The 11,151-nt window shown below is 47.1% G+C and overlaps 1 long non-coding RNA gene across 1 annotated transcript; it reads left to right on the forward strand.

Moving 5' to 3' along the window:
* The first annotated feature begins 4,125 nt into the window (after positions 1-4,125).
* LOC109692353 (uncharacterized) lies at positions 4,126-10,890 on the forward strand. The gene is made up of 3 exons (XR_002212939.2): positions 4,126-4,240; positions 9,675-9,777; positions 10,020-10,890. It is a non-coding gene; the product is annotated as an uncharacterized lncRNA (long non-coding RNA).
* The last annotated feature ends 261 nt before the right edge of the window (positions 10,891-11,151 follow it).

Here is an 11,151-nt window from a genome sequence, read left to right on the forward strand (position 1 = left end):
TCTCTGAGGCTGGGGCTTGCTGTCTGACATCTCTCTTTCTCTCTCTCTCTCTTTCTTTCTTTCTTCTTCTTCTTTTTTTTTTTCCAGTACTAGGGTTTGAACTCAGGGCCTCACAGCTGCTAGGCAGGTGCTTTATCATTTGAGACATGTCTCAGACCGTTTTTTCTCCAGCTTATTTTTCAGGTAGGGTCTAGCTTTTGTCCTCAGACCATAATCTTCCTACCCCTGCTTCCTGAGTCACTGAGATTACAGGCTTGTGCCTCCACACCCAGTTTCTGCAAGAATCTTCAGGAGCTGACCACAGGTTTTATCTAGACATGATGCAGGAGGTCTACCACCTGTGACGGGGAATCAGGGGTACAGGTGATGGGCTTAGGGTGAGAGCAATCCTTACCAGGTATGCACTCTGCTTTACCTTGCTTCAGCTGCAGGGGAAGAAGACACTATCTCATGGCCATACTGGGCCTCTAGAGGCTGCAAAGGACCTTATCTCTTTGGAGAGAGGGAGCCTATGGTTGGATTCCCTTGCCCAGTGGAGTTAGTGACCATATTTTCTTCCCCAACAGTGCAATTCCTCACTGCTTTCCTCAGGACAGGTTTTGTACCCTCATCCTAGAAGATGCTGGGGTGATGCTGTGGATGTGCAGAGTGGGGACTTCCAGGCCAAAGCAGTACCTGACTAGCCGGGGGACAGAGGGGGGTGGGATGTGGGGTGGACACCATGCAGAGAAAGTCTTTTCTGTTTCGGAAGGCATTTTAGAATTAGACCTAGAATTGATGCGGGTCAGGGCAGCTGAAAACCTACTACCCACCTCCTGCTTTGTCTGTTGTGGGGCTGATAGAGGGCCACTCCCCTTGGCCCTATCATTGGTTTCAGCAGCCTCTTTACTTGAAGGAATCAATCTTGGCCTCACTGGCCCTTGGTGGGGCAATCCCTAATCCCTCTTTTGTGCCATCACTGGCTGGGGTGAGAGTTCACAAGAGAAGAGAGTACCTGGGCTGTATAATTAAGTCACACACTTGGCACAGAGGCCCAGTTATCATGCACGTATCCCATTTGCTGGCTTTTTCAGGCCATTGTCCTCTGCCTGGGCCAATGGACTAATTACAAGGTATAAGGCTGTGCCGTAGTTTTGGGGCCCCCAGCTTGTCATGCTGAGAGTGGTGTCTGCTCCTAGGATCTGCGCTGGTTGTATGGGGAGGGGACGTTGCTCACCTGCTGGAGGGCAGCCTGCTGTTCCTGGCAGGTCAGAACAACTTTTGGGGGTTATTCTGGGGAGGGGGCATGGGCACACAGGGCAGTAGGGGATCACCGTTGGAGGGATATCTGAATTCTCCTAGGCACTATCAGGTTGGGTGGCCTCTGTAGCAACCCTGGGGGGAAGAAAGAAAGGCAGAGTGAGGACCAGGGCTCTCTGTGCATGTGAGGACCATGCGTTCCAGGGATGTGGACTCTCTGTGGACCATGGTGGTTCCCAGCTGTGCTGTGATACTCTTGCTGTTAACACAGCCTGCTGCACCTGCCTGTTTGGGACTTTGTGTGATCCATGTTCCCTCCCCTCAAGGAGACTCTTGTTGCCAGAGGAAGACATAGGGAAGATAGAACCTTAGCCTCACAGTCGATAGGATATCATGGACAGGAAACCCACCCACCTTGAGCTCCCCCTCCAGGGAGTTACAGCTTTTAAGTGGGAGTGCTGTACCATCCATTCATTACTCATGGAAGCCCAGTACCATGAGTGCACGCACATGGTGCACCAAACACAGCACTGGCACCAAAATGTAGTTCCAAATGGGACTTGGTTATCACGTGTATCACATGATAAGCTGCTTAATGCTTCTCTGCCTTAGGTTTTAGAAGAGTTTTGAGGGGATGGATTGCCTGGCTTGAATCTTTAAAAAAAAAGTATCCCCAAAAGTTTGAATGAAAAATTTTTTTTCTTTTCTTAGGGTTGTCTCCCAGTAAACAAGAAGTACCCAGAGTGATTTCTGCATGTCCCTGAGTGTGCTTGGAGTGCGGAAGAGTGGGACATGTTGCCTAGGGATGCCAATGATAGCTTCTTCATTGGTTTCCCTTCCAGAAAAGAGCTGGAATAGATAATAGCTAATTGTACTGAAAGCCAGACTGGGCCAGGCCTCTTGGGCCCTTGATGCACATTATTTTACTCCACAGACAACATCTTGAGGTAGGGGCTACTAGGGAACTGATTTATAGTGAGGAAACCGAGGTACAGAAGGAGGCCCGGATTACATGGCAAGGAGTAATGATCCAGGATTGGGAAATGGGCTATTGGCTACTAGGTTCTCTTCCATCTGCTCAGGAGGGGTTGGTTAGCACCCTTACCTGGTTTAGTATGGCTACCAGAACCATATGGGAAATGGCTCAGTGTCAGATTCTGGTCATGTTTGCCAAGATGGGTGTCAGGGGCCCCAGTGAATCCCTCCCTACCTCTACCTGGCAGTTCACCAGTCTACCAGGCCCAGCTCTTCCAAGTTCCCAGGCTGCCTGCCTGCCTCTTGCAAAATCAGGGGTGGTCAGATGTTAACCTGCCCTGAGAAGGCTGTAGACTAGAAACTGACTCTGTTTTAAAAAACATGAACCCCAAACCTCAAGTGAACAAAGAGCAGCCAGGACCTTATAATATGTAGCTCCTGGAATGCCCACTGGAGGACACGGATGTCAGGCAGCAGTGGTGTATGGTAAGCTTTGGGAACTTCCAGCTGCATGGTGGGCTGCTGTGTGTGTCTTAGAGAAGAGTCCAAGGCACAGGGTGCCCTGTGAGCACTGGGTCTGGCATCTATGAGTGCGTTGGCTGAAGTGGGAAAGCTCTGGTTGAACTTTGGGGTCTGGATGAGGACTCTGGGAATCCCTAGCTAGCAAAGGGTCTTATTCATGCCATGTGCCCTGCAGAACTCAACCCAGGGCTACTTTGGTGCCTGTAGATGCTTCTTTTGGAGCTTAATGAAAAAAACAACTGTGGACAATCTGCATTTGCACAGGGCCAAGCTCTCAGTGCTCTTTGGTGGACTTCACCCCTTGCTAGCCTACCCTGCTCCCTCTGGCCTGTGCACCTCTGCACATGGTTCCCTCTGCCCGGGCTGCTTCTCTTCCCTACCTCTTCAGCTGGTATGGCTCACACCCACCTGGGCCTTCAGTTCTCCAATGGACTGCCCTTCCTCTCTCTGATCCTCACCAAGTCTGGGGAGGGATCCCTCTGATAATGATGAATGACCATAAAGAAAATAAGAATGACAAGCTCTTAAAAAATATCAGCTGTGTGCCAGGCAATGCCCTCACTGCTTACTTATTTTCTTCTCACACCAGCAGCCCTGTGAAGCAGCTATTCTTTTTTTTTTTTTGTGGGGGCGGGATTGTTGGGTATGGACCCCCTCCAGGCCCAGCTGCACTTCTCATGGCTCTTTGCCCATAGGAATAGGCATTAGATGTCTGACCTGCCCTGGGTACACACAGCTGGCAAGGGAGTTGCTGGACCCAAACCCAGGCAGCCTGCTGCGGGGCTGTGCTCTCACAGGTAGCATTTGGAAATGTTTGGTCAGTATCTATCCATCTGACAAAGTATTTTTGTTCTTCTCTTTAGATGAGGGCTAAGGGTTAGGGGCTTGGTAGCTAAGGTCATATAGTTGGCATGAACAGTGGGTGATCCAGCTATGCTGGACAGCAGCCTCTTGAGGCAGAGACTTGATCACTTTGTCTCAGCTTACATCATTTCCTCTCTCTCTTACTCCTTCTCTCCTTCCCTCCCTCCCTCCTTCCTCCTTTTTTTTTTTTTTTTGAACTCAGGGCCCACTTGAGCCACCCCACAGTCTACTCTTCCATTTTCTCATGTGCCACTGGCTTTTGGCTTGGAGACTGATGCATGGAAGGTACTCATCTCTGTGAGTGACATCCCATGAGTTTTCTATCACCTGTCAGTGACATCCCCAGCACTGGGATATAGCCTTGAACATCAGGAACCCCAGTAAAGGTGTGTGGGTTGATGGCTGTGGAGAGGCCCTTGGCAGGCTGGCAGGGGCAGCCAAGGAGGCAGAGGGAAGACCACAACCCTGTGCTCTTGTCCCTGCCTTGGGGGATGCAGGGATGTGGTCACTCTACCTCTCTGACAGGGGCCCTGAGTTCATCCTGGTCTGAGAGCAGTGCTGCTTGGGAATGTATCAGAAGATCCAGGACTGGGAACTTCCATGCTGCCTCCAGCAGGAAAGAAGGTGCCTGTTTCAGAAGGTAAGGCTTTGCTTCCCTGAAGCCTGGTGTGAGCTCAGCACAGGCCCAAGGGGGCCCCCTCCCCTCTGCCTGTGGTAAGCAAACATGGGCTCTGTAGGTGGTAGCATGGTGGTGTGGCCTTTTGTTGGGCACACCTGGCTCAAACATCTCATGGGTTGGGAGTGACTCTGTCAGTCCCTCCTCTCTGCATAGCAGCACGGAGTCTTCCCAGCATTCTTGTTTGGACTCTGACAGCTGTGTCAGCGGCTGGCTTCACTCAGAGGCAAAAGGCACGTTAAAAGTAAGGTTTAAACCTGTTGCCTGCTGCCTTCCTGCCTGGCAGGGTCCTGGTGCCCTGGCCCCAGCTGCACACTTGTCCTCTGCCTCCCTTAGCACCAAGACACAAGGCCAGCTCACCACAAGTTTCCTGCCAGTCCCTAGGCATAGAATGATACCCCATGTTGTACACTCTTGTCTCTAGAGAGGTCCAGAGCCCACTTTAAATAGCAGTTAAATGATTACAATCAGCAAGTTAAGTCAGTGATATCAAATGACCACAGCAAATTTGGATTTTCTTATCCTTTATGCCGAGGTCAGCAACAAGCCAGAAAAAGGGCAGATCAAATGTTGCTCTCATTGGTCCTTGAAGTCAGAATTGGGAAATCCATAATTAAGCCTGCTCAATAAAATTATTTTCAATAATTCTCTTCAGTACTAATGAGTCATATCACCTTCTGAAAAGTCAAGCCTTGCTCACTTTAGGTTTGTTACTAAAGTAATAATTGGAGGTATCCCCTCCTCTTTGTATACCAGTAACACAATGGTTGTGAAATAGAAAAAGGGAACTGTAATTTATTTTAAGATTCAGGGATTTTGTATTTGCAAATAGGCAGCAATTATGAAGTGAATACTATAATTATAACTGCTCTGGACAGATAAATGAGGTGGTAACTAGCTGAGATGTGCTTTCTGGTTAGAAAGTACATTACCCCAGTTCTGAGCACACTCGGCAAGACCTCCTGTCTCTGGGTTCTCAGAAGATGAATCAGAGAGAATGATTAAAAGCCTGGATGGGCTCCATTTCCCCCCTAATTTGCTGAAGGAGTGTTGGGGTTAGCCTGTCCTCAGGTGGCTAGGGATGTTCCCTTGGAAGCCAGGCAGGTGAGGGGTCCAGGCTGGAAGACTTATGGCCAAAGTCAGCAAGGGGCAATAGCTGGCTCTGCCTGCCTCTTCTGTCCTCAGCCTGTACCCGATAGGAGGAAGGTATGTCACATCCCCCATCTCTGTTGAGCTGGCTAAGTTCTGTCCTTGAGCTGTGTGTAGCTCATTGGCCTCTGCCAGACGGGATCTCTTTCCATGGTCCATGCCGAGGGGAGTATGGTATTTTTTCCTTATTTCCCTTTTAGGAACTCACTCAAGCTCACAATTAGATCCCACAAAATGAGTTATCTTTATCTGGTGACACATTTTTCCAAGAAGCAGCTTTAACTCTAGGTATAACTTTCTTGAGGGCATTCATAGAAACATTTTTAAGACTTGCTAGATGTTTCAAGGTCTCCTTGGATTCTGGAGAGGTGATCTGATGTCCAAGGCTTCCTGCAGCTGGAGGGTAGGCACTCAGCTGTGTCAACCTTAGACTGACAGCTGACCTTTCTGAGGTAACTCAGGGACAGAAAGTAGGACTGATGTTATAATTCATGTATCTCTTTTCTCATGGTAGATCTACATCAGGCTCACATGGTTCTTTCAGTAGATACATTCATTGGTTTAAGTATTTGAGAAAAATGAGATTCTTGACAAGAGTGTGACATGAAAAGACCTTTGCTGCATCAAGTAAGAAATGAGTCAGCACAAGTAAAAGTCCTCACTAGACTGCAAGCTCCCTGCAGCAAAGATACCTTTGCTGTGTTTGTTCACTGCTGTGTCCCAGCCAGTGGGAAAGTGTCTGGCTTAGAGAGATGCTCAACAAAGAGGAATAACTTAAGAATAACTGGGATTTGGCTACGTCTTCCCTGTTGGAACAAGAAGTCCATCCCAGATGTTTATGTGTGCTTGGGGGCCAAGGTGTTGTCTAGTGACCTGTCTTATCAAGTAGACCTCTCCAGTCCTATTGTTCAGGGACTTGCAGAAGCAATACTACTGATTTTTTTCAGGGTATTGGTTCAGTGAAAACCATGTTGAGGACCTCTGCTTATCATTTTCCGGTCTCTTTGGGTGGTGTTAGCATTGGTGGGCTAATGTTATCATTAACTGGAGTTTCTACCTCAGTCATGAATGTCTAAATGTATCTGTATTTGTTTATGTACACAAATAGCAAAGATCAACATGTACTGATAATCTAAAGCATAAATTTGAAGTGTCACATAATGGGTTATGTTGTACTGTTTGCTCATGTGAGATCATGTCAAATATGTAACCAGGTGCTCATGAAAATGTAACTGATTTTCAGGGGTGCAAATGGGGCTTGTCTGTTTTTTGTTGGTGTGTAAAGGCAAGGCATTGGATATGAGGCCCTGTAAATCACACCGCGAAATGCAGAATGGGGCTAGCTGTGGTGCATGCACTTGAACCCTTCTGGGTCCATAGAAATTGTGCTCTGATGCTACTAAAGAGCGTGTTTGCATTTTTTTCTTCTTTTTTTGGGAGGGGGTGTGTGGTTGCTGGGAATTGAACCCAGGGTGTCCTGCATGCTGTATAAGCACTGTACCACTGAGTGACACCTCAAGGCCCTGCCTTTTGTTTTTTAAAGTGGGCTTCTAGAAAAGAATTCCCATTTGGGGTTGAGTAGGTGACTTAGCATTGATGGGGGATAGACCAGTTCTCTGTGGGTGTGGTTGACCTGGATGTGGACATGGGAGTCTCTACAGGCTTTGAGGCAGGCCCCCCACCCTCACGCTGTGACCCAGGGATCTTAGTATCTTACTATCCCATGATCTCCAGAGCAGATGTGCTGCAGTGGAGTTGTTTCTGAACCCCCCAAGCCTTGCTTGGGCTGAATGATGAAAATAAACACACACACACACACACACACACACACACACACCCCCTCTCAGTCACTGGCCCCTTTCCTCTCCCTGATGAGTGCTTAGGGTTTCATCAGTAATACAGCTATTGTGGGCTTGATAAGTTGGGAGAAGGCATTTACAGGCCACGAGGCCTCATGGTGACAGAAGCTGCCTGTCGAATGTACAGTGTGGGTTCGGCTTGAGGTGAGTCATTGCCAGCCTGGGAAGTGCACTGGTGATGATGGATGGCCAGGGTGCTCGGATGTACCCCTGACACTATTTGCACAAACAGGGAACTCAAACGAATGGATTTTTTTTCACAAGCTTACATAAGTCAGTTGGCAATGCACAGTGACCCAGCTGTGTGGCATGACAGGACAGAGCTTTGCGTTCTTGCTCAGAAACAGGTGACTTTCAGAACCAGTTTGCCTGTGTCAGGACTTGAAATGGTTTGCTCTGCCCTTCTGTTGTCATAACCCCCCTTTTTCTTTGCCTTTCTCTTTGTGAAAACTTTCTTTGCAGAGGGATTCACATAACTAGGACAGTAGGGCTACTGTTGCTCCCAGCAGCCGCCCAAGGGGTTTGCTTTTCTTTGGAACTCTGACTTCCTTGAAAGATGTGGCAGGGAGGGAGCAGCAGGTGTGTGTGGCTGAGCACTCTGAGAGGTGGCGGGGGATGGTGCAGCACATTCCTGGGGCCATCTCCAGGTGTCTGTGCTGGCTCTGTGAGAGTTGGCCAGCCATGGAATGGACAAGGAGTGACCTCACATCCACACAGCACTCTGTCAGTTCCTGGCATGCAGTAGGCATCTCATTTGCTACTTCCATCAGCAGGGTAGGGCATATCATCAGATATAAAGATAGCAGAGGGTCAGAGAGGGATATGACCCTTTCAGGCTCCCAACAGGACAGAGTAGGGCTGCCTGAGACCCTGATGCAAGACACTGCCATCTCAAGTCCCCTGTGGTCATGTACTCAGCCTGGCCCTTAGCTCCCTGTCCTCCTGGAGGCTCAAGTGGCAGGCACATAGGGACTTCTGAGATGTAGAGCCTGTGTTTCAAGAGCACATCCAGGTGTGGGCCACACCCCACTGTCAAAGCCAGAGCACCAGTCACTTACTCCTTTGTGGTTGTGGGACATGCTGGCAGTGAGCCAAATCTGATTGCATTCCACAATTGATTCGTTTGATCATTTCTGAGATTATGGAGATCATTCATTTTATACCAAGGCAAGCATCTCATCCAAGCCTTTGTTCTGGATTTATCACTGATTTATAAGAACAAAGCTTTTTCCATATTAAAAAAGTAGAATGTGGTAATTATAGAAAGTCAGGAAATACAATGGAAGAAAAACTGGAATAGTTTCACCACCTTTTATATGATCGAAGGGTCATGCTAACCACGTATCATTTCTGTAGCTCAAATTTTTTCTCCTTTTTTTTTTCTTTGTAAATGCCTGTGACTATCATTAGATATTCCCATGCAACATTGTCCCTAGCTTGACGATGCCCTTGATGCTGGCTGGAACTGTCCTTTGTGGCTGGATATACAGACTGCTTACTGCTGTTCTCATCACTGTGGTAGTAAATATCGCCATAGCCAAATCTCTGCTTTATGCTAATTAATTCACAAAGATTTGCTGAGTGTTTTCCTCAGGATAAAGTCCTACAAGTGGATTTGCTCAGCTAAATCATGTGTGTGTGGGTGTTTTGCAGTGTTGAGGGTGGAACCCAGGTCTCCACATGTGCTAGGGAAGTGCTTTATCACTCAGCCTCTAAATTGTGTGTGTGTGTGTGTGTGTGTGTTAGCAGTGTTGGGATTTGAACGTAGGACCTGTGTTTGTCAGGTAGGCACTCTGCCTATGCCCCAACCCTTTTTGTTTTTGTTATTTTTTGAATAGGGTCTCATTGTGTTCATGCCTGGGGTGGGCTGGGCTGCTACCCTCTTATTTGTGCTTCCTGAGTAGCTGAGATGACAGGTGCAGGCTACCATGTCAAGCTTTTATTGATTGACATGAGGGGTGGGTTATGAGCTTTTTTGCCCAGGCCGACCTTGAACTGAGATCCTCACAAGTGGCTAGGATTATAGACATGAGCCACCTTGCCAAACCTAAAATGGGTTTTTAACGTTATCACATTCATGGTAAAAAGTTCCATCAGATCAGAGGAGAATGTAGTGAGAAGTCAAAGACTCTTCCAGCCTCTGCTCTCTAAAACAACCAGCTAATTTCTTAGACATCCTTCCAGAAGTTGTGTGTGTGTGGTGTGTGTGAATGTGGGTGTGTGTGCATACCTTTTAATATAAATCAATTCATAACTTTCATAATAATCTGAATAATGAGTTTCTTACTTAATAATGTAGCCTAAGCAACTTCCCACATCAGCATGATAGCTTCATGATATACCTGTACCAGTCCCTTACCATGGGCTCTTTTTCTTTTTTTAAATTTAAGCTGACTTTCGAAAAGCTTCAGTGACCATCCTTCTCTCTTGGTTGAGCTGTGTGAGTGTACCCGGAGAAATGCGAGAAGCAGAATTGCTAACTTGGAGAGTCAGGTACATTTATAATCGTTACACCTATTATAAAGTCAATGTCATGTTTTAAATTGTCACATGTATTGGCTAGTTACTTTTTAGAAAGGCTGCATGTGTTTATGCCTTTACCAGCAAAGTTTGAGAATTTCCCGTTTCCCATAGCTTTCATTAACACTGTGGGTTATAAATCTAGAAATGCCTATTTATTAGATAAAAATGGCATTTGGCACTTACACATTAATTTGCATTTCTTCTGTTCTTAGGGAGACAGTTGAGGTCTCGTGCTGCTGTGTCCCAGGCTTTCTAACCAGCCTCACCTCCCTTAGGAGGTCATCTTGTGAAGTCCAAGGAACTGTTTCCACTTCTGAGTGTGTGCTTGTGGTTCCCCTGTATTTCTTGAAGGCCATTCTGATAACAGTCATCTGACTTTCTGGTCCCAAACCTCTGATGCTGTATTTTTACTGAAGGACATCATCTTTTTGACTTGTGGGCTCCTCCACTCAGCCTTACCCACTCCTGACTTCTCTATCCTTCCATGCCTGTGGTCACGGAGCAACTTTAGCCCTGGCTGGCTGGGAAGCCAGTAGGTAAGTCTTGAGACTCCTTTCTGAGAAGTGCACAGGGATTCGTTGAGCACCTCACCCAGCACCAGGCACCTTGGTGACCATGTCAAGTGGAGCACACTAATCAGCTTCCCTGCTACCCCTGCTGACCTGGAACCAGTCTCAGAGCAGTCTATCCTCTTCCCACTGCCTCATGCTGCTAAAGACAGGTGGATCCTCAGCTTACACCCAGTTAGAAGGATGCTCGAAGCCTCGTGCAGGCTGCAAGGGACCACTTAGCACTGGTGACTATGTCACTCAGCTGAATTCCAGTTGTCCAGTTCCCAGAAACTCCCCAAAGTGAGTCTCTGGGTTCAATCACGCAATCACGTTGTATCCTGCTTCCTGTGGGCTGGCCCTGCAGGGCCAGGAGTGTGGCCGAGGTGCCTAGCTGATGACAGTAGGCAGAAGGATTCATTCATTGACTCTCAGCTTTTGCATGTATCTTCTAGGTGACAAATTATTTTTAAAAATGAAAATATATTTGAATTAGTTATTTTAGCATTAAGTTTTCTTCTTTGTAAATCTTTATTTTTTTCCCTGCTGATTCTCATGGTGAAAACTTCAAACAATACAGTACATCATATATTGAAGTGCTCAATAAATATTTGAAAAACAAATGAATATAAGATATAAAGTGTGAGTTCCTTTGGTCTGCCTCCCAGAAACAACCACTGTCAATAGTTGGCTGAATAAGCTTTCACCACTTTTTTCTAGGCATCTATGTGCTTGAGTATGTGTGTGTGTGTGTATGTGCATTGTATAGTTTTTCACATAAATGGACTTATATTTG

This window comes from Castor canadensis, chromosome 16 (assembly GCF_047511655.1).
Source record: "Castor canadensis chromosome 16, mCasCan1.hap1v2, whole genome shotgun sequence".
NCBI lineage: Eukaryota > Metazoa > Chordata > Mammalia > Rodentia > Castoridae > Castor > Castor canadensis.